The following is a 22138-nucleotide window of genomic DNA, read 5'->3' as shown; positions in this document are numbered from 1 at the left end:
AATTAATTACCGCATTTCTGCATCAGAGGTCTTAGTTTGAGAACTTAATAATTATTTCATCAAGGGGGATTGTGTAACTGGACTTGTGAACTTTATCTGTAAACTCTTCCAGTTGTCCCTCAAATTAAAACCTGGGGTGGGGTTTTTGTCTCTTGTTAGCAACCAGAACATTTAGGTATATGATCTATGTAGATTGTGACAATGTCCATTGGTTTTATTTCAATATTTACCATGCTGCTTAGTGCTATTCAGTTCATTGTGCATTATTTCACTATTGGGGTTTGTTCCTGATATTGAATATTAAATATTTCACTGTGGGTGTGAATGAGCAGAGCACTGACCTATGGTTGGATGAGGATGTCAACCACCCATATTGATGTCACACTCTGCACACGCTGCCTATAGTCCTCTGACGTCACTATAGTTAATGAATGCAAATTCACAAGGAAATGCTGAGCTGTCGCCATGGAACGTAATAAGAACTTCATGATTCAATGTTTCTAAAATGGATATTAAATCTTCTATAGAGATGAAAATGTACATATTTTTCAAAAATAATTGATTGAAAATAGCTAAGCTGATACCATGCACTGCTCATGAAGCGACGTATGTCAACACCAATGTCATGCGCTTACCCACACTTTGTAGAGAGCAAAATGAACAAAAAGAGCTAAGGAAACATAGTAGCACTCAAAACTAGTAAAGACACTTTGAATTTGATTCCAGCTTCGATATAAAACAATGCTTAAATCTATAGATATATTTAAAAGAAGAAGTCCTGAGTGACTGACTGACTCAACGCCCAGCTCAAACTGTTTAAACTAGAAATGTGAAACATGGGAGGTACATTGTTTTCACGATGCAGGCACTCCCTAAGGAAGAATTTTGGGAAATATCATCCCTAACGGGGAAAAAGTGGGATGCATTTTTGACTGACTCATCAACAGAAATTGGAAATTCTGTCCCTAAGGAGGTGAAAAGGAGGGATTAAGGGGGGATGATGTTTTTATGAGAGAACCTATATCTCAAAAATCGAAGATGGTACAGACTTGATAATTGGTATTTAGATTCTTCTTCAAAGAAAAAGAAACACATGTTTTACCACTTTGCTAAAATACAGTTAAGGGAGGTCGAAAAGGGGGGGATTTCTTTTGAAAGATACCCATATTTCACACCGAAGATCTTAGGAAAGTAAAAATTCACATTTTAAATCATTATGAAGTACGTTTCAGAACTGCTTCTTAAAATTGGTAACAGAGAGTATCCTGTATTTGTGAGCAAAAATGCCATCCTTCAAGACTTCAGTTTCCCTTAAAGGTTTGTTTTGCCCTGACCATCAACAAATCTCAGGGGCAGACTTTAAAGGGAATGGGGATTGACCTAAGGGAAGACTTCTTCATTCATGGGCAGTTTTACATGTCCTGTTCCAGAGTGAGCTCAGCTAACTCTGTGCTAATCCTAGCACCTGAAGGGAGAACCATTAATGCAGCTTACAAAGAAGTACTCAAATAGTGTTTTCCGTAGGTTGCAGATGCCAAATAAGTTATTATTATTTTTGTGTCTGTGTAATTGTCTGTAATTACAGCACAAAAACATATCTCGATGCACATCAACGGAACAACTATCTTTGTTTTTTATCTAATATGCCCTGACTAACGTCTGCAATAAACATTGCTTATTATGTTATGACATCCACCGGTAAATTATATTTCGTACAGTTCCAACAAAAAACTCAAGTGTCTTTTGAAAACAATTCTACCAAATCCCAAAATCCACATGAGCAAAGCCGTGGGCAACAGCTAGTCTACTATAAAAGCAATCTTAAAGACCTCATTTTTCATGCCGCTCATCATGAGATTGGTCATGAGCAGTATGTGGTGGTGGCTGAGATAGGGTTGTTTTTTGATGGTGGTGACCTAGTGTCTGGTGAATTTGTGTGGTTTTGTTGTTTTAGTTTTAACACATTTTTATAGCCATTTGTAAATTTTGGACATGCTAGGTTGAAGCTAATGGCTTGTGAGCAGTGCCTGGATAGAAGCATTAATGAGCACAATGTGCTGTGTGCATAGCCATATGAAGTCTGACCATCATGATATCAATTATAATTGCAGTGGTGATTCATTATGTTATCTCTTTGATGATGTCATTGATGATGCCTTGTGTGATGTCACTGATGATGTCCAATGTGATATGTTGAGCTGCACAGGGTGGGGGCGAATTATGGTTGGGCGCTAACCATAACTGCTGAATTTCAGTAATAGGTGGTTTTTGCATTTAAATGAAAATGTCCGCACAACCGGTGCTCCTGATAATATTTTGAAGTGGGAGTATTTTACTCCCCATTTTCTAAATTTGGAAGTAAAATGATTTTTTATGAAGTAAAAAAGTAAGCTCCCTTTCCAATGGGAGTATTATATAAGCAAGTAGACATGGTTTGACTGTAAAACAAATGATTTGGGGAGGAATTCTCATTTGCACGAAGTTAATATGAGGCATAAGAAGTTCATATAAATGCAAGCTAGTCCAGGAAATTAAGGTTGATGCTTGCATTGGAGTTTACACTGCAAATGGCTGTTTTGAAAGTGCTGCAGATGGAAACAGCAGTAAGGCAGCAAGTATTTTGCCTATGCAGTATTCAGTCAGCTGGAAAAGGTTTTGAGGGAAGTGGGAATGGGTGGCCGGAGAGAAGAGGGAAGAAGACAACCTTATGTTCTTTAGGTTGCTGTATAGTGCTTAAGCTTGCCTAAGGCCGCTTCAAAACGCTGAGCTGAATAAAGATAGAACGGTTGGGATGTGGAGTAGTTGGATGAAGATGAGAACAGGGACCATGAAAACAATACGTTCAACAATGGAGAGAGAAAGACAGTGTGATTTGAAGGGACATTGAGGGGGTGAGTGGTCCAGCTTTCTAAAAAGAACTAAAGTAGCCCACTGCCTGGTTGGTCAACAATGGCAGTAGGTGGAATATGTCTCTCAGATATTGATCACTGGATGACAACCAGCCACCTCATCCTGAAGCCTGGGAAAAAAAGAAATCTTAGTCAGCGGGAAAACAGGTCTCCTTCCCCAAACTATTCCCTGGCTTCACTCCCCAGGCCTCCCTAAATCCCCCCTGGCAAACCTGTTATGTGTAGAACATATACACAAGAAGACTCTGGGGCAGCTTCTGAAACATTTATTGATCCAGGTTCAATATCCAAAGGAGAACAACCCCCAGCAAGGGCAGCACAACCGTCCTCCTCCCTTCTCTACAATCTCCACTCCTGCCCTCTAGAACCTAGAACCTCCAACAGTGAGTAGCATCTAGATTCTACAGTAACCTAGTGCTGTAAGGTGCACTGTGTTCAGCTGCATGCATAAGAAGGAGTAACGTGGATAGGTTACACAATGAGATGTACATTGGATAGCATGTTACTCATCCTAACACCTCCTCTCCTTAATCATAAAATACCAAAATGTACGGAATAAAATAATTCACTTATATGGTGAAAATTGAAAATATTACAGAATTGAGATGCAAAGTGAATACAATGTTGCAATGTACTAATAAGTTACACTGTAAATGTAGTACTTATCCTGGAACACCTAAATGAATTTCAAAGCATTAAATGACTTTCACTCATCCTCTCCCACTTCCACTCACACACTTCTCCTTGACTGTCCTGAAGAGGGCCACTCTCTCCTTGTTCCAAATGCCACCTCCTTTGACTAACACCGAAGGACCTAAATCCTTAACAACCTGTTTTGGCTTGGAAAATATTGAGACCCCTTTGCACACTTTGGTGGGAAGTTTGACTTTGATCCAGTCACCCTCCTCAACTTTGACTTCTCTACAGCAATTCTTTTGATCATAACGCTCTTTAAATTTGGCCCCAGATTCAAGAATCTTCCCTCTCATATTCTTCAGATCTACTCTGACTAGCTTGGACCTTCCCATCCAACCTGGACATATTTTGGAATTGGTCTTTCTTCCTCGTAGCACCTCAAAAGGGGATACCACTGTGACACTGTGGGGGGATAGCCTGTACTGGAATGTTCTTTCCATCACTGTCCTTATCCAATCGCCACCAGTGGCAATAGCAATCCTAATGGCCTCCACGAGAGTTCTGTTGAAGCGTTCTACACAACCATTACTCTGGGGGTGGTATAAGGCTGTGTTAACTTGTACTATCCAATGTCTTCTCAGAAACTCTCTAAATTCCTTGGACACCAATTGGAAACCATTGTCAGATAAGCATTTACTGGGAAATCCTTCTCTCCAGAATAACTGTTACATACATTGTATAATGTTATTGCTGGAAATGTCTTTTAATAAACAAACTTCAGGTCATTTCGACAATAAATCCATGACCACCAACAAGTAACTGTCTCTTCCACATCCAATGTTAAATGGTCCCAAGAGATCTAAAGCAATCTCATCCCACGGTACTCAAGGGCATTCCCTCACTATCATGGGCACCTTCTGTACTCTGAGCCCTTTATTACCTTCAACACATTCCATGCAATCGTTGACCTGTTCCTCTGTGTCTTTGTCAAATCGAGGCCACCAAAACTCCAACCTCACCAACCCTTTTGTTCTTGCAAGACCCAAATGACCAACATGGGCCAAATCTATTATCACTTTTCTCATTCTGGATGGTGCACCATCTCATGTCCCCTATGTAAGTAGCCATTCTGAGCCCATAGTTCTTCCTTCACTTTTGCAAATCCACACATATCACCATTGTAATTCTTCATGTTCCCATCCATAACCAATGTCAACAGTTTTTGATAAACAGCATCTTCACTACAAGCAGTGTCCCAATCATCCTTTTTTAATGTCTCATGTACTTGAAATATCTCTACACTCTCTTCAGAACACACATTGTTGTCACTGGTTTGTGCTTCTCTTTGCACTGATCTGGATAAGGCACCTGCAACCACATTGGTCTCACCATTGACATGAAGCATGGTAAATTGTAAACCCTGCAGAGCATTACCCACATCATGGTGTGCATCGATACACCTTCCAACCCACCTTTAGTAAAGATCCCAACCAAAAGCTTATGGTCTGTGCAAATCGTGAACTCTCTGCCCCACAGGAACCTTTTAAACTTTTCTGCCCCCCAGACACATGCTAGGGCTTCCTCTTCTACAATGGAATATCTACCTGCTGGTCCCTTCAGTGATCTGGATGCAAATGCCACCATATGTAAACCAACATGATCCTCCTGCACCAATGCCATAGTAACTGACATCCACAAAAAGCAAAGTATGTTTCCCTTCTCAAAAATCCTCCGTATAGGTGCATTAACAATGGACAATTTTATTCTCTCAAATTCTTCCTTGCAGTGATCATTCCATTTAAAGACAACTCCCTTGCGTGTAAGCATTCTCATGTTCCTTGACATTTCCGATAGACCTCGGATAAATTTACCATAGAATTCTACTAGACCAAGAAAAGACAAAACATCTCCCTTTGACTTGGTGGCTTCCATCCTCCTTATAGCTTCTATGGCTCCCTCTTTGGGCTTAACACCCTCCCCTCTAATCTCATGGCCTAAATAAACCACTTTGTTTGCCTTGAATATACACTTTTCCAAAGCTACTGTGAGACCTGCTTCTTTCAAAATGTCTAAGACTTTCTTTAGTCGTTCATCGTGTTCGACTTCATTCCTTCCACACATAAGAATATCATCTTGATAGCACATAATACCTCTCTCTCCCCCAAGCAATCTGTGCATTATACTCTGAAAGACACTTGCCGCCGATACCAACCCAAATGGCATACAAACACATCTAAATAGCCCAATTGGCATGATAAAGGCTGTGAGATCCCTAGAATCAGCATGTAACTCTACTTGATGGTAGGCCAACTTTAAGTCTACGATGGAAAACACTTTAGAGCCAGATACTCCCACTAATAGGTAATCTATTCTATGTAAGGGAAATCTGTCCGCTACCACCATACTATTTAAATGCCTTTGATCGATGCATAATCGCAATGATCCATTGGTTTTCTTGACCACCACTATGGGACTAACCTACTCTGATGCGTCTATCTTTTCAATCACTCCATCGCCTTCCATCCTCTTCAATTCTTTTCTACATCTTCTCTGAGAGCCAGGGGTATGGTATGCAATTTTTACATCAGTGGTGCCTTCACTCTTCACAGACAATACTTGTTCTGGGTGGCTCGCCTCAAGCCTTATTTTCAATTCATATATGGTCCCTGTAGATTTCCTGTCTTTAAATTGTAGTTCAACTCCAAAACTCCCTATGATCTCTATAGGAACATCTCCATATGCATTCGCTCTGACAGAATTTTCCCACAGCTTGCAACAATCAAACTTCTCCTTCCACACTTGCACACTTATCAATGTGTAATCTTCTCCACTATCTATAAGCATCAACACTGGCACTCCTCGGACTAACACAATGTCATACGGCTTTTTTCTTTTTTATCTTGCCATCAATGGCATTCACAGAAAACACTACTTCTCTACCATTGTCACTGTAGGGATCATCCTCATAATCCGCACTGACATCATGTACTTGACTTGAATTAGTGTTAAAATTTCTACAACAGCGGGAAATATGCCCTCTCATACCACAGTCATTGCATATAGTATGTATTGCAAAACACTCTTTATCAGACGCTAAGTGTGACATACTCCCGCTTCTATAACACCTCCTTCCTGGAGAACCCCTGGATGGCCCAGTCTCCCTAAAATTTCTAAAAGTATTTGTCTCCTTAGACATTCCTCTGGCATCTTTTATTGGTGCCCATTGTCGACCCCGGCCTCTGTCAGCGGGAGTCTTATTTTCCTGTTGATCTTTAAATCTCTTTTGCACATGTGTAGGACTCCTATGAGGCCCTTCACCTTGTCTTTGGGTAACTTTCAACACCTTTTGGATTGCCCCTTCACTATCCTCCCACTTGGGTCTTTCATTAGTCACAGTGTCTGCTTGAAGCAATTTTATGCATTTGTCTGTGTGCTCCACAGTTTTTGCAATTTCAATGGCCCTGTCCAATGTGGGGTTCCTTTCTTTCCATAGCTCTTTCCTGATGTTGTCATTGGAGCATTTGATCATAAACCGATCCCTTAGATGCTCATCCTGACAATGATCAACCTGCACTTAACTGCTAAGCCCCTCAAGGCTGTGATAAAGTCTTCAATGCTCTCTCCACATTTTTGACCTCTTGTTGCACATTTTTACCTCTCCAGTATAATGTTCTCTTTTATGCAGTAATGCCTATCCAATTTTGCCAATGTTCTCTCATAAGGGCCTCCATCAGGAATGTCAATGGGTTCCGGCAATTTTATTAAGACCTCCTGTCCTGCAGTCCCTAAACAATGAAATAATAATGCCTCCTTGCGCTCGTTAGAGAAATTGGCACCAAATACTGCCAGTGCATATTTATGGAAACCCTCTTTCCAATCTGCTCAGTGCACCTGGGGCTCACCTGGCGTAGACAGGAAGAAAATTGGAGCAGGCACGTTAGCCATGTCTTTGGCTGCCACTCAGTTCAATGTCACTTCCCCAAGAAGAGAAATAGCTATAATCGACCAAACCGCCCCCTCAAAACTATGCTCTTTGATGCCAGAGACTTTCAACACTCAACAGTCACTCACCCTTGACTCTAATTCCCCTGCTGTGCCACCATATCGGACCGTCCATGTCCAAATCAGCTGAGATTGCTTTGTTCCTTGATATAACGATGCCCCAGTGTGTCAGACGAAAGGAGGAAGAGGGAAAAAAAAACAAAGCCAAGATGGCCGTCACGTCATTGGTTCCTTTCCTCTCAGACCGTGGTGACATGCGGCTGCACAGTAACAAACACTCTAATCCAAGATGGCCGCCACGTCGTTGGGTCCTTACCTCTCGGACCGTGATGACATGCAGCTGTGGCTGCTGGCTGTGGAGAGTCGTTTGTGACGTCGTGGGCGCCTCCTACACGGGCCACAAACCTCGAAAGTAAAAAAAGCGCGTAGCACACGCTTATCGCAAACTGCCGTGGTGGCAAATATCAAAAATACCAAAATATTCGATCGCACTGCTACAACTGGAAGCTCCAGGAGCAGTGTCGATAAGCCCAATGCAGTATCAATTCACCCCCTTTTTCTGGCAGGTCCGTTTGGGTGTAGTTCCCGCTTCCACTGGTAGCTCTCCGCTTACACCAAGTCAGATCTGTTGGCTCATTCAGCTCTCCCTGCGGCTCGTCGTCCGTCACTTTATCCGTGTTGGAGGCAACAGCAGGTTCAGGGACATGTTCCAACCTCTGAGTGCCGCTCTCTTCTTAACATCGCCAGGGGCCGTCTCCTTGGAGCGCCATCCTCGTCGCCAACTTTATGTGTTGAACATATACACAAGAAGACTCTGCAGCAGCTTCTGAAATCTTTATTGATCCAGGTTAAATATCCAAAGGGGACGACCCCCAGCAAGGGCAGTACAACCATCCTCCTCCCTTCTCTACAATCTCCACTCCTGCCCTCTAGAACCTAGAACCTCTAACAGTGAGTAGCATCTAGATTCTACAGTAACCAAGTGTTGTAAGATGCACTGTGTTCAGCTGCATGCATAGGAAGGAATAACTTGGATAGGTTACACAATGAGATGTACAGTGGATAGCATGTTACTCATCCTAACACAGCCTCCATCTTAGTGGGTAAACCTGGATCCACACTGGACAGGGATTTATGACTCTCCCAACACATCAATTCCTTATCCAGAACCGGTTTCTTGCACATAGCATCCTCAGGCATACCATCCCATACCTCACCTATCCTCACTGCTTCCCTGCCATTATCTCCATCATCCTCTTGTGTGCTTAGACTACGCAACCTGCCTTTATCTAGGTGCACCAGCATTCCAGCTAAGGAAACTGCAAAGAATCCAAAACGCTGCGGCCTGCCTGCTCATTCACCTTCCTCCCAGAGAACACGCCAGTCTAACAATGAGTCCTCCACTTGTTCCCAATTAGTTGACATACGGCCTTGAAAGCCATGTGCCTCACTCAGGGGCCCATCCACATCACCAACACGCAATTCCTCCAAGACAAACTCACTCGCTACCACCCCAGATCCGGCACAGCATCGCTCCTAGTTGTTCCACACTACAACTGTAACAGACTGGGCGGATCCTCCTTCTCCGTCCAAGCTCCTATCATCTGGAACTTTCTGTCCCTTCACATCCGCAACATTGACTGACAATCACCTCACATTCAGAAAGGCCCTCAAAACCTAGCTCTTTACTTCCTCCTCTTGCAACCTTCTTGCACTGCACACTATACTGTTGATAGGCTCACAGAAGCACCGTCCCAAAGACGACAACCAACCATCTCTGCCCCCAAACCTCCACAGATGCCGGCAGCATTCGCAGTGGCCAGGCTCTCAATCTAAGGAGTCCTCAGCTGGCGAGACCAGCCAATCGTGTTGGACCTAGGAAAGCAACATCGAAGATAAACTCCATTCAAGTTTAAGGTATAAGTAACTTGCACCATGTCTGTGGACACAGGCCACAGGAACGGCCACCCACCCATGCATCCTAGAATGCAGCTATGGCTATGCAAATCCAGTCTAGCAGCTTGCATAGACGTCCACACTGAAATCCCTGACATGCCTCAACACCTCTGGCATTAGAATACACTGACAACCTACAAAGAAATTTGGTCTAGCTGGACACACATCGGTCTCCGGCACTAGCGCTCTATCCTAAACCACCAACAGCACACACCCACGTGCCTGACATGCTTATTGCTTACTGGACCCTAGCCAGCCCTCCTAAGTCCTAACTTGGCTCTTTGAGCTAACTGCCTCAAGCATTACCATCAAATGTTGTGCTCAAACTACCTGCCAGTGTTTTTTTTAAAGCAGCATTCAGAGAGCTAATGACTTAATTGGAGGTGCAATTGGGCTACCGGTTTAAAAAAAATGTCTTAAAAAAATGTCTTAATCAGGTTTACCTTCAGCCACTAGATCTACAACCACTAGGAGTGTCCTTCGCTGAACTCCTGTCAAAAACAAGCATTGGGAAAGTCAACAGTTTTGGCTTGTGTATAAGTATTAGGCATTTGCCAGGCTCTGCTATTATATGCCCAGGTACTCTCACCATTTTGCAGCTGCTGCCATCGATGGCCAGTTACTACTACGGCAGTGACTGGCAAATGACTGTACCCTGTCTACACATAAGCCCACACTGTTGGCATTGACAATGCTTGTTTACTGTCAGGCAGTGGTCCTTCCTCTGAGCAGGCACTCATTTAGAGGCACAGGACCACCGCCCTGGAAATGATGTACAGTGCAATGCGCCATGTGCACGCAAAGAGACGCGCGCCGGGTGTCCTGTCGCAGTCCATAACCGTAATGGGGAATTAGCACCCTCTCTTTTGGAGTCCTGAAGACTGCAGCATGGGGTGAGCCAGCCATGGTACAATCAGTCCTTTCCCAGACAGCCATTTGTTTTCTTCCAACACTTCGCAGAAACAAAGGGTCGGATCTCGCGGGGTTTCGGAGTATAATTAACGGCGCATGCTTCGCTGCGGTCTACCAGTAAGTGACTTTTAATGAACTGCTAAAAGCAGTTCGTACTGCTGCTCAGAAGTGCTGCTCCCAGGCCCCACATTTGGAGCACTCAAGGGTGTCTGTGGGAGGTCCCTGGAACTTCTTGTGCTGGCTGAGCTAAAGGGCTTTACCGGAAACGCTGGGGCTTTAAAAGATCACCTTCTTAGGACATGTTCACTGAAAAGGGGCCAAACGCCACATTGGGAACGCTATACAGGAAGTCTGCACACATTGTTATTTATTTATTTGCATTTTGAAAGCACTCACACAGCGCGGGGGCAACAAGGCACGGTTATAGATTTTTTTTTGTTGTTGTCTTAGTTGCATATTTATAACATGATTAAATACCCAGAGGTTTCTAAGTGTGGACCCGGGATCGAACCTGTGTTGCTTCGTGTCGTCTTGCTTCCAAGGCGAGCACATTGCCACTGAGCTATCATCCCGCGAGGTATGCCTGTAGTGTGTGGCGCACAGAGGATGCACTGACTCACACATCAAAGCACCCGCGGGCACATTCTACTTGATGGGTGCATCAGTCAATGAGGTTGCTACATACTCTGGCTAAATCTCACAGTTCGAAACCGGGTTCGCAGAAAGACCAAAATTGTACACGTATCCCCTGGCCAACTCCCTCCCTCTCCCCTCAGCATCCCCCATGCACTCAGCCTCGCCACCCACACCCAACTAGGTCACCAATGACCTCTCCCACCGGCAGTGGAGCTGTGCCATGCCTCACAGCCACCCCCTACCCCGCTCACTATGGAAATGAAAGAAGGACTCCGCACGGAGCCTGGCCATCTATTCCATGGAGGCCATAATAGGTGAGGATTTTTTTGTCAGAAAGAACAGGTGATGTAGCTGGTTATTTCTAACAAATGCATTGCTCTTAGTACCCCACAGATTTTCCTTGGGTGCTGATAGCAATAACCGCCCATTCTGGGACCGCCACTGGGCAATAATGGTGCCGTGGCCCGGCGCTATGTCGGATCTATAACTTAGGGCTTGGGCCATTACTGGCTTGTGAAACACCCAAAATATTGAGAAATTACCATGGTCTGCAACCTTTGGCTTTTTAGATCTATCGGACTACAACTCTCATCATCCCAAGCAAGCATAGTCAATGGTGAAGGATAATGGAATTCGTAGTCCAAAACATCTGGAGTGGCGCAGGTTGCAGATTCTTGCTGATTATATTAGAACATGGATTCCATTGTAGACCTTCTTATCCCAACTGGAAGTCTGTTATAGACCTAATTCCACACATTCGGGCCTGGGCATTAGCCTGGCTAGCACAGAAACAACTGTCTTGAGCTGTGCACAGGCAGAGAGCAGAACACGAGGTTCTATTTCCCAAACTAACAAACAACAACCAAACACAAAATATGTCAAGTTTATTGGGACTCTGTCCGTGCTTATAAAATGAATCTTACAATTATTTGTGCATGTGCTTGTTCCTCTCACACCCCGACCCCCCGGCCCGCACAGCTCCTCCCGGCCCGCACAGCTCCCCCCGGCCTGCACAGCTCCCCCTGGCCCGAATAGCTCCCCCCCGGCCGGCACAGCTCCCCCCGGCCCGCACAGCTCCTCCCGGCCCCCACAGCTCCCCCGGCCCGCACAGCTCCTCCCGGCCTGCACAGCTCGCCCTGGCCTGCACAGCTCCCCCTGGCCCGCACAACTCCTCCTGGCCCGCACAGCTCCTCCTGGCCCGCACGGCTCCTCCTGGCCTGCACAGCTCCCCCCGGCCTGCACAGCTCCATGTTATACCAACGTATAGAGTGTGGAGGAGTCATTTTCTCTGACCCCTCCGCAAATAACAGCCCTCGTCTTCACCTGAAGCAATAACTTGAGGACTGGTGATTGTCCAACTACAATGACCGCTCTCTCGATCTATAAGGCTTAATCATAATACAAACGCTTTCTGCCAACATTGCATTAGTAGCACACACATGTTGGCGTGGCAGGGGATCGCTTCTCTGGATTGAAGCAGTGAAGGGCACACTACGATGCTCAGGTGATCACTCACCACTGATTATACTGCCATCTGGAGGGGGGCAGATTGCCGGCCACTGCTTCTACCCCCTTTTTCTGAATAGTTCGGGAGCAGCTGCAGTAAATTCACTCAATCGCGCCAAGACTCCATTGTTCAGGTGTGAATTGTTTTAAAAGATTTGGACTGTCCTTTAAATGTTTATACTAAAATAAAGGTCTTCACAGGTCATCGGCCAATCTGGGTCAGGGTGATGCCAGCGTCCTGGGATGAGGGGTATGCGATTCTAAGGCACTAAAACCCCCCTGAAGTATTGGGGGATGGACAGGAGTGCGTCCACTGGTGCCATTCAAGGTGTACCGGGGTGAAAGGGTAGGCTGTGCAGTGGGTGCAACTGGTTGTGAAGTGTGAATACAATGAGCAAAACGTGGTCATTCAGTAGCGTTGTGACTTGAGTAAATTAAGCCCACAATTAACAAAGAAGGTGCGATGAGTTCTCCTAGAGAGAACTATTTCATTCACAAACGAGCTACCTTGAGTAAATCTAACTTGCATCAGGAGAGGATATTTGGCTCACATATGAGGTACCCAGGGCAAGTCTAGCTTACTCCTGGAGAGAGCTATCTGATTGATACATGAGTTACCTTTAGGGAATTTGACTTACTCCTGGAGAAAGATATTCGATTTTCAAATGACTTACTGTAGTGAATCTAGCGTACTCCTGGAGAGAGCTATTGGACTCACAAAGATGTTAACAGGAGTAAACTGGACCTCTTTTTACTGGATTGGGAGTACATCAGACTTACTCCTAGAGATGTCATTTCTTTGTGAATCGGTCCCTGAATGTTTTTATCTGGTATGTTCCTGATCCCGGCTTCTGCATTGTGGGCTCTCAAGCCATGCTTTTCAGTATCTTAGAGGGGCCTTCCATTGTCCCATCGCTTTTCCACTGTTTATAAGCGTATTTTTCAACTTTTTTCTTTCATTGCTTGTTTTCATTTTGATTAATGCAAGGGGGAGACCACTGATCCATCCCTCTTTTCCGGATGTATACGATTTGGCACGAAGACAATTTTGCTGCAGCCAAATCGGGCCAAATGTAAACCCCCCAAAAACCCCAAAGCACTCCCCCTCGAACGCCCTACTTACTTTATTCACGTCTGCTTTCTCTCTGACCCTGCAGTGTCAGATCCGTCCCTCCTACGAGGGTCGGATCCAACGCCAGAGGGGCCACTTTTCTTTTTTTCTTTTTTTCTTTTTTTTTCGTCCCCTGGCTCCAAACCTCCAGAAGTCGGGGACACCCCTGCTACCCCCGCTCACCATGTTTGGTAGTGGTTACCCAAAGTGATCCTTTACAAATGATCGAATGGTAGTGGCCGAATTCGGACAGATTTAGCATATGATCGTTTGTAAACGATCAATTTGGCTACTACCTCTTTTCCTACACCCCTTTCTTTCTGTTTTTATGTGTTATGTGTGCACGTTTCACTGGCTTGGATGTGTACCTCGTTAAACATGCACCACGTCAAATGTACATTGAGAAGCATGTTCTGAAAATCAGACATGCCATCATATGACAACTACTGATTTCTGAGCCACGCTGAGCCCTGATGAATGCCCCATTTCCTCTCCAGCGACTGAAACTGGTTATGGGGTTGGGCATGCATTGGGAGTCTGCTGCTAGTTTTGCAGGCCCAGGGTTCAGTGGTATCGCTCAAGCTGGGTCATGTTCAGTGGTTATTACTGGAGACCAGAAGGAGAAGACGATCATTGAGCTGTCCTCAATAACCGGAGCACAGTATATATGTAGGAAAGAGGCAGGAACCTTTTGTACAGACATGATTACAAATCAGTACTGGGAATGTTATGGAAGGCTGACATCACTTAAGCAGGAACTAGGAGCACCAGCTGGTTAAGCATCGATTGTTGATGTTCACCCTGGTTGGACCGTGTTCAGGAATCGCAAAACCACCTACTATGCCATTGGTCTGCAACCTCTGGCTCTCCGGAGGCTTTGGACTGTTACTCCCATGCTCCGTGGAACAATTGACTGTGCTAACCAGGGCTGATGGGAACTGTAGTCCAAAACATCTAGTGAGCAAAAAGCTGCAGACTCCTGTACTAAGTTGATGTGTCAGCTGGGAGGCTCTAAACAGGAGGTATGGGGGCAGGAGTATTATGTCCAGGAGTGGCACAGATTACAGCCTAAATCCTTGGACTAGTCAAGCTCACCCACTCTACGCTTCACTCATCAGAGTCGCAGCAGTGAGGGGTGGAAATGAACAAGAACACAGCATGAGGAGTGGCACCCCCAGCAGGAACCCAGCCCCCAGAGTCACTCCAATGCCCTATTTTCGTATCCTGGATGTTTAAAAGCATAGAGGGGCACTCCATAGCCGTAAAGGCTTCACAGAGACGCTCTTTGGATGAGCCATCAAACAGCCAAGTTGAGATTCTGCCCCGGAAACATTGGCGCCCTTCTGCAACAATTATTCATCTGCTTATAAGAGTGGCCCTGGAATCCTTCCATTGCATCCAAGTCCTAGCAATTGCGACGTCGTATAATTCATGCTCAGTCAACATAGGAGTTCACCCTTCGAGTAGTAAGGTTAAATGTAACTGGTAGCTCTCCAGTCTCAGTGGGCGTCGCTTTTGGCCCATCTCCATCCTCCCTGTCCCATCCTTCCTCCCACCACCATGTTTCTTCCTCCCTACCGTTTGCACTTGCCTCTCTGGCACAGCCTTTGCTGTCTGTGGCAAACTATAGAGCACCAAATACACTTGTAAATAAACAGATACATGTGTTTGGGGCACGTTGTGTGTTCTTCCGGTCATAGAAGATTCCAATAAAACCTTCAATGCCTGCCTCTCTCTTCGACGGTGCGCCTGCAACTTGCAGCTCTTCATATATTTTGGACTATGACTCCCATGATCCCTCACCATTGACTATTCTGGCTAGAGCCGATAGGAGCTGTAGTCCAAAACAGCTGACCGGTAGCAAAGCTGTGGGAACAAGGATCCTCGTGTGAATAGATTGTGACATGAAACGGCATGCTCTTTGATTTTTAATGTAAATGACGTGGGTAGATCATGTATCTGGAAGTGAGCTCTGCTAATCAGATCTCACTTCAATAATTCTCCCTGATGGAAACTACACTACAATCATGTAACTTTCCTGAGCCTGTACATTGACATCTCCCAGCAGCTGCCTTGCAGTTGGCAGCAGAAGCCGTGCTCTGGGGTGACAGAGTGAGACCGCCCCACATCCACCTCTGGCTGTACTGCACAGGGATTAGGTAAGGTTGAGAACAACCCATACTGCCTTACAATAACTGGATATCGACCTCTCCCCTCCCCTCTGCATTAGTATTTTTGTTGCTTTGTTTTGTTGGAATCTAGAGGTTATTCATTAGATTATAGCTGTACCTATCCCCTGTGTAGCTGGATTACTGAGCTGGAGCTCCATGAGGAAAAGGATAGTCAGCAGTAAACAACATGTATGGATCGACACTAGCGGGGCCCGCAGCCCTTCCCCCCACCGTGCCTCATTATTGATTCCTTGAAGTAACTCTCCTGACCTCTTCGACTGACTGATCTAGAAGGAACTCGCTTTGAATTTGCAGCAAAAGGCCATCCGCAAAGGCTATGCGCAAAGGCTGTACACCCACCAGCTCATCAATAGGCTCCGCAGCTCATCAAGCTATGTGTTAAGAGGATATCTGTGCCGCACAGTATTGATTGCAGGGGTGTACAGTAGGGACAGCAGTAGGGACAGCAGCAAGAGCATCAAAGGCGCCCCCAGCAACTGCCCCCATGTGGGCAGTCAGCAGTCTTGTAACACAGCAATATATTCCTTTCTCTTTTTTCGCTCTGGGGCTTAAAATGTGCGCTTTGCAGCGCTCGCACTAAAAGCTGCATTTTCTGGAGGCCTTCCAGCCGTCGCTTCCCACGGGATATACAGAAGTGTTATCATCTCATTGCCTTCTAACACGGGTTCTTCCACATCAGCCGTTTGCTGACAAAGAAGCGTGCATACCTCTTAAGTGAGCATTTAGTATTTAAGAGCCCTGCTGGCTGGCAGTCTCGTGATAACCGGCGACTATTAACCTTATCTTTGTTGCCATTGTAATGTATGCATCCCAGGGGGCCTCAGACTGCTTTTGCTCCAAACAGGGGGGCCCCAACCATCGTATTGAAATGGGCCCCCACACATCTTCATCCAGGCCTGGTTTAGAGGGTCAAAACTTCCTGGCATTTCATTCCATGCCCCACAGCAGTGTAACACCAATCCTTGAAGGAGCTGGACATGGAAGCAGCATCCAGCTGGCTCACTACACTGATTGGGGCGCAATGGAAACAGTCTGTCGGTGTGGTGCAAGCAGATACGCCAGCTGAACTCATATATGAAGAGAGAATTATACATGCGTAACTATTTGCATTCAGTCCTAATGAATAATCATAAGTTGGGTCATGTGTTTGTATTGATTTATGCAAAGAAGGTGGAGCCTACTTTTACCGGGAGAGGTGTGCACAAGGCATATTACAGGCAGCATGTACCCATAGCTGGGCGCGTGAGGTCGACACAAGTTTCGTTCCATAAACCAGGATGTGAAAGGAGAGAGCTCTTCAACAGGACATGTGGACATCTCTACATCAAATCTTCATAAGTACATACAATGTAGAGTTTATTACAATTAAAAAGTCCACCACACCCAGCAGTGTGGATTAGAGGCTGGAGGGAGGATGAAGGTGGAACATGAGGATCCCTCAGGAGTGCGAGGGAAAGGCGGCGTGCGGATCCTCCAAGGTTCCATCTAATGGATCTCTATAAGGTCTAAAAGCCGGTAACAGTGGGATATCCTTGAATCCTGTGGGAGTGGGAAATACCGGATAAGGGGGGTGAATGGTGTAACGTAAGAGGTGGCTCCGAGTAGTGAACTGTTTGGTTGTGGAAGCATGTCGAGGGTAGATAGGAGCCACAGATCGGGGCAGCTAAGTGGGTGGGTGCGGTAGGTTTCTACACTCATGTGTGTGAGTGTTCACTCACGGTTCTCTAAATTCATAGCAGTCCTCCTTTACATCACCAATGCACTCACAGCTTTAAAAAAACCTGGGCCGCTGCGTTATTTTATTTTATCGGATGAATTCCATGATTAAAGCTCATATGTTGCACCTGGATCCAGTAGACACTATCAGTGTTAGATGACAATCGGAGGTTTCCCTAGCTTGAGCTTCTCACACCTGGCATTGTGTCCTTGGCGATATCTCACCCCTGCCACAAGCAATGTTTGCTGCCTCAGGGTTTTTTATTTGATGGTAGGTTGTCCCGGTGGATATTCTGCTCGGCTATTTCCAAATGCTTTCTACTGTATCCGGTTACCTACTTGCTTTTTCACATTGTCATAATCAATGAAGAATGTTTTAGTGGTTATCTTTGTCCACTTCTGTGCATTGCACCAAAATCCATCTCCCCTCCCATAGATCTGCGGGTGCAAGCACCACTCTTTCACTTACTATTCACCACCCTCCTTCCTTTACGAATCTACACTGATTTCCCGATAATTTCCAACTGAATTACAAATCAGTAATTTGTTTTGCTGATGTTGACACTTTTTTTAATGCAAAAAGCGGGACAAACACCCTCACCCCCCCAACAACCTCCCCCCATGACCCCTTTACCCCTCACCACTACCCTCTCTATTTACCAAACCCAAACCCTATCTATATTGTTGTGATTACAAAATAGTGGTAACACATGTGGTTACAAAATGTAGCAAAAAACAAGACTGAAAATGTAATTCGTCAGAAGTGGGTGGCACCTCTCTCAATCCGTGTACCTTTCTTTTTCTCAGCAACCCTCTTTCCCTTCTCCGTCTGCCCCTCGCTTCACACTCTCCCTCAATCCCTCACTCCCCTCAGAACATCGTTGCAAGGCTTATTGCAAAGCAAACGCTTCTGTTTTGGGTTTTCTTTCTCCAATGTTTCTTTAGTTTTTATGTAGCACTTCCCAATTCTGATGGTTACAGCGACCGAGGCACACACAGAGAAAGTGGGACGCCCAGGATCACACACGTGTTTAACTTGGGGAGTGTTAGATAAGTGACATTATTATTGCTATCGTCCCAAGACCCGCTGCCCAGGAAATCCCCCACCCACCTAACTTTGTCATCTATGATCTGCTTGACTGTTTTGTGAAAAGAACAGTGGCTTATAAGTGAACCTAGAAACATGTTAAGCAGCCAATCTTGGTTCACTTATAGGGGAAACATGAGTGCAAAAACGAGTTAATGGGCCTCATCCATGGCTGCCTCCAAACCGGGCTCCATTACCGGGTTCCTGCAATGGGGACTTACCGGATCATTCAGATAGAAGAGGACCCGGTAAGTCCTCCTTGCAGGAACCATTCCCCATTCCATGGGGAGGGAGGTAACAATGGACACATCACAGGTGTCCCGTTGTTACCTCCCTCTTCCCCTTGCAGGACCCGGAAAAGACGTCTTGTTTTGCCAGACATCTGATCCGGGTCCCGCAAAGGGAACCTCGTAATACGCGCTTCCGTAATAAAGGGGGCCGGTCCCGTACCCGTAATGAGGTCCAATATCTGTAAAAGGCAGTGCAGTAGAACAGGTGAATTAAAACATTACGAGTGGCTCTGTTTCCTGCTTCCAAATGAAATATCAAAGGCTAGGAAAGACACACTCGGTGGATTCAGATACGAGAAGTTGACAAGCTTAGGGAAACAATGCATGCTTCCAGATGTCAATGGAAGTGATGAATTGCTACATTTGAAAATAAAAGGAGGCCACTCTTGCAGAATCCTGCTTCTAGCTTGTGTAGCCTCACATAGCTGCTGGCATGCGTAGCTTTAGTCCTTTGAATTTTGCTGACAAAGTGCCCTGGGCCTTCACCCAGGCCGCCCATGCCTAAGGCTGGCCTGGGGGCGGCCCTTCTGGTTTAGGAAAGGTATAAGGCTGCTATTTGCAAACAAATCACAGTACTACTGTGATTGCAACAAGCAATAGAATGGAAAGATGGCCGCGATGCACAGAGTGATGGCAAGAAGGAACACTTATGAGCCATTTAGCCAAATAAAATATATGATGTTGTACAAATGAGGTCCATTTCGGAAATGTTGTGTTCACTTTCAGCGTTTGGGTATTTTACATTATCACTGTCATACACTAGTAAGAAATGAGGTAATCTATTTTGATGAACTTTTAAATTTGGCTAATAAATGTTTCAATCCGGCCTTTAACTCCAATTGTGAAAAGACAGGCGGATGGACCGGTGCGACAGGTAGCCTTGCGAGACCCCCAGGAAAAGCTTGCCTTTCATCTGAGTCAGTGGCGTCTTTGAAAACGAAAAAATTCCAGGAAACCTATGGTGCCGCTTCAGCTAAAAGTCCCAGTTTCCGATGCAGCTGGTGTAGATGTAGTTTCAAGTTACCCCCAACCAAACCTAACAATGCTGCCTCCCCATAATAATGCCTGGGCTCCAGATCTGCCGTGTTGGTGAAAAGTGGCGCTACACCCCCGATAACCTGGGCAGTTCTAAATTGGCACCACTACTAAACTATAGGCCTGGCCCAATTGATGGTCGGCCATTTGGGCCAAGTGGGGAAAATGACCCGTATGTGGCAGAGGAAAATATGGTGATCTCAAACCTGGGCTTGTCGGTAAAATTTGAGGAAATCTACCCCACAAACATGAGCCCTTTTCTTAATCGCTCCACTATACTAACCATATGGAAAAGAATCCCTTGGTTATCAACGATTAACAGAAAATATGTATTTTCAGTAGAACTACCGAAATGGCATTGAAGGTCAAATTGGGAGCTGGTTAAATTTGCTTCTCCTTTGATTGTTTCTCTACTGTATGCATGTGCTGGAATATTGCTAATGATGGGTTATAAGTTAAGCGTATTCTAGGAGCACCCGCCAGCTATAACCAGAGCAAAGCGGGTCTTGAATCATAAGGATGTGACAAGGAGGTGTAATCCTGATGACCCAACTTTAGCTGTACCATTAGACCATAAATCCCACCCACAATACACAAACTATAAGCCTGAGAGGGGTAGGTCGCACTGGATCCAGTAAACAGGGACAAGATTGCAGTAACCGAACAGCTGGTTAACACAAATTGAACTTATCATATCGAAAAGCTGGAACACGGTGGGCTTTAGCCATTTAATGGACAGTAGGGGCTCATTGCCCTGCTGATGAGCTACAATGTGTTTATGCTTCAGGAAAACTGGTTGGATTGAGTTCTATATTTCGTCGGCAATCAAATTTACCAAAGGAGGGCTAACAAAGGCCCTCTGGCCGCCCTCATGGTGGGCTAATCGTTGGAATTAGGCACCATCTTGTTTCAAAAGAGATGGTACTAACCATACCGTGTGGACATGTTTTGGCAGTGGAACCAAGGTTGTGTAATGGTATGGACAGTTAGAGTATGTTGGACATTAACATCTACATTCCCCCGGATACCACATGCCTCGACACGCTACATGTGCATATTGATGAGTTGCTTGTTGGGTGGGTGGGGGAGGAGAAAAATCAGATAATATTATTGGGGGTGGTGACTTAAATGCATGGTGCTTTGATAAAGAAAACTGTGCACCATACCATGATGTTTTTTGAAAAATGTACCATGCTCCAGAAATGTACAACCATAAAAGGGGACCAATGGCTGGAATTCTTAAGAGAATGGGAGTTGACCTTGTTGAATGGGAGAGACACGGGCGATTGCCCTGGACAATTTACTTGGGGTATGGGAAACAAACAAGCGACCCTTGAAGATTATTTTGGAAATAAGGTATGTTTGGAGAAAGCTATTGAACTAAAGATAATTACAAGTCATTTTAGTCATGACACGCTGCTCGCTTTGTCTTTGGTTGGACCCGCTCTCCCTGAAACATTAGTCGCAGGACGCTAGTGCCTGTATACCTGGAAGTCCAAAGTTTGGTCATGCTTGTTAAACATAGATGACTTTTTAAATGTGACGTTCCAAGCGATCCATGTTCAGTAGTCCATGGAGTGGCCTTCACTGCATGGAATGTACAGGAGTAAGTTAATAGTAACTCCACCATTTCATGGCAATGACATGATAAGAAAGACCCCTTGCGCATCGCATAAAATAATGTAATGCGATAAGGCTATGTGGTTTGCACGTAGATAAGGTACCTTTAGTCCATCTGAAGTTATGCAACAGGAGTATGTAATCCATTTGGCAAAGGGTGGCCAAATTAGGTGGACATTTGGTGCATAATGTACATGGAAGATTATGCAACAAGGATTTTGTAGCATAAACGGAAACAATACCTCAATTGGGCCTACCTGTATCAAGGCAAATTTGAGGCCGGATCACGTGTTCCATGTGGAGGGGGATGTGAGTGGATCACTTGAAGTACCTCCATCCCCTTTCATAGACACCTCTTCCGTTAGGTCTTCGTCGAGGATGAATAACTCCTGAACCACTCCTCTGCCTCTCAGCTACCACCCTCTGTCCCCATCATTGCCCTCTCATACCCGGCTGCAGACTCTGCCCTCTTACTCCTTAGGTCCTCCTCCAGGGCACCTGACCTCTACGTCAATCTACGCATCCCACAC

At 45.3% G+C, this 22138-nt stretch overlaps 1 protein-coding gene across 1 annotated transcript in view; it reads left to right on the top strand.

Moving 5' to 3' along the window:
* The window catches only part of GALNT9 (polypeptide N-acetylgalactosaminyltransferase 9), a 1283051-nt gene that overhangs the window by 208391 nt on the left and 1052522 nt on the right, over positions 1-22138 (top strand). The gene's annotated exons all lie outside the window — the stretch shown is intronic.

This window comes from Ambystoma mexicanum, chromosome 10, assembly GCF_040938575.1.
Source record: "Ambystoma mexicanum isolate Mex_15411 chromosome 10, UKY_AmexF1_1, whole genome shotgun sequence".
Taxonomy (NCBI): domain Eukaryota; kingdom Metazoa; phylum Chordata; class Amphibia; order Caudata; family Ambystomatidae; genus Ambystoma; species Ambystoma mexicanum.
Note: the sequence above shows the minus strand (reverse complement) of the source record. Positions and strands in the feature narration are given on the sequence as shown.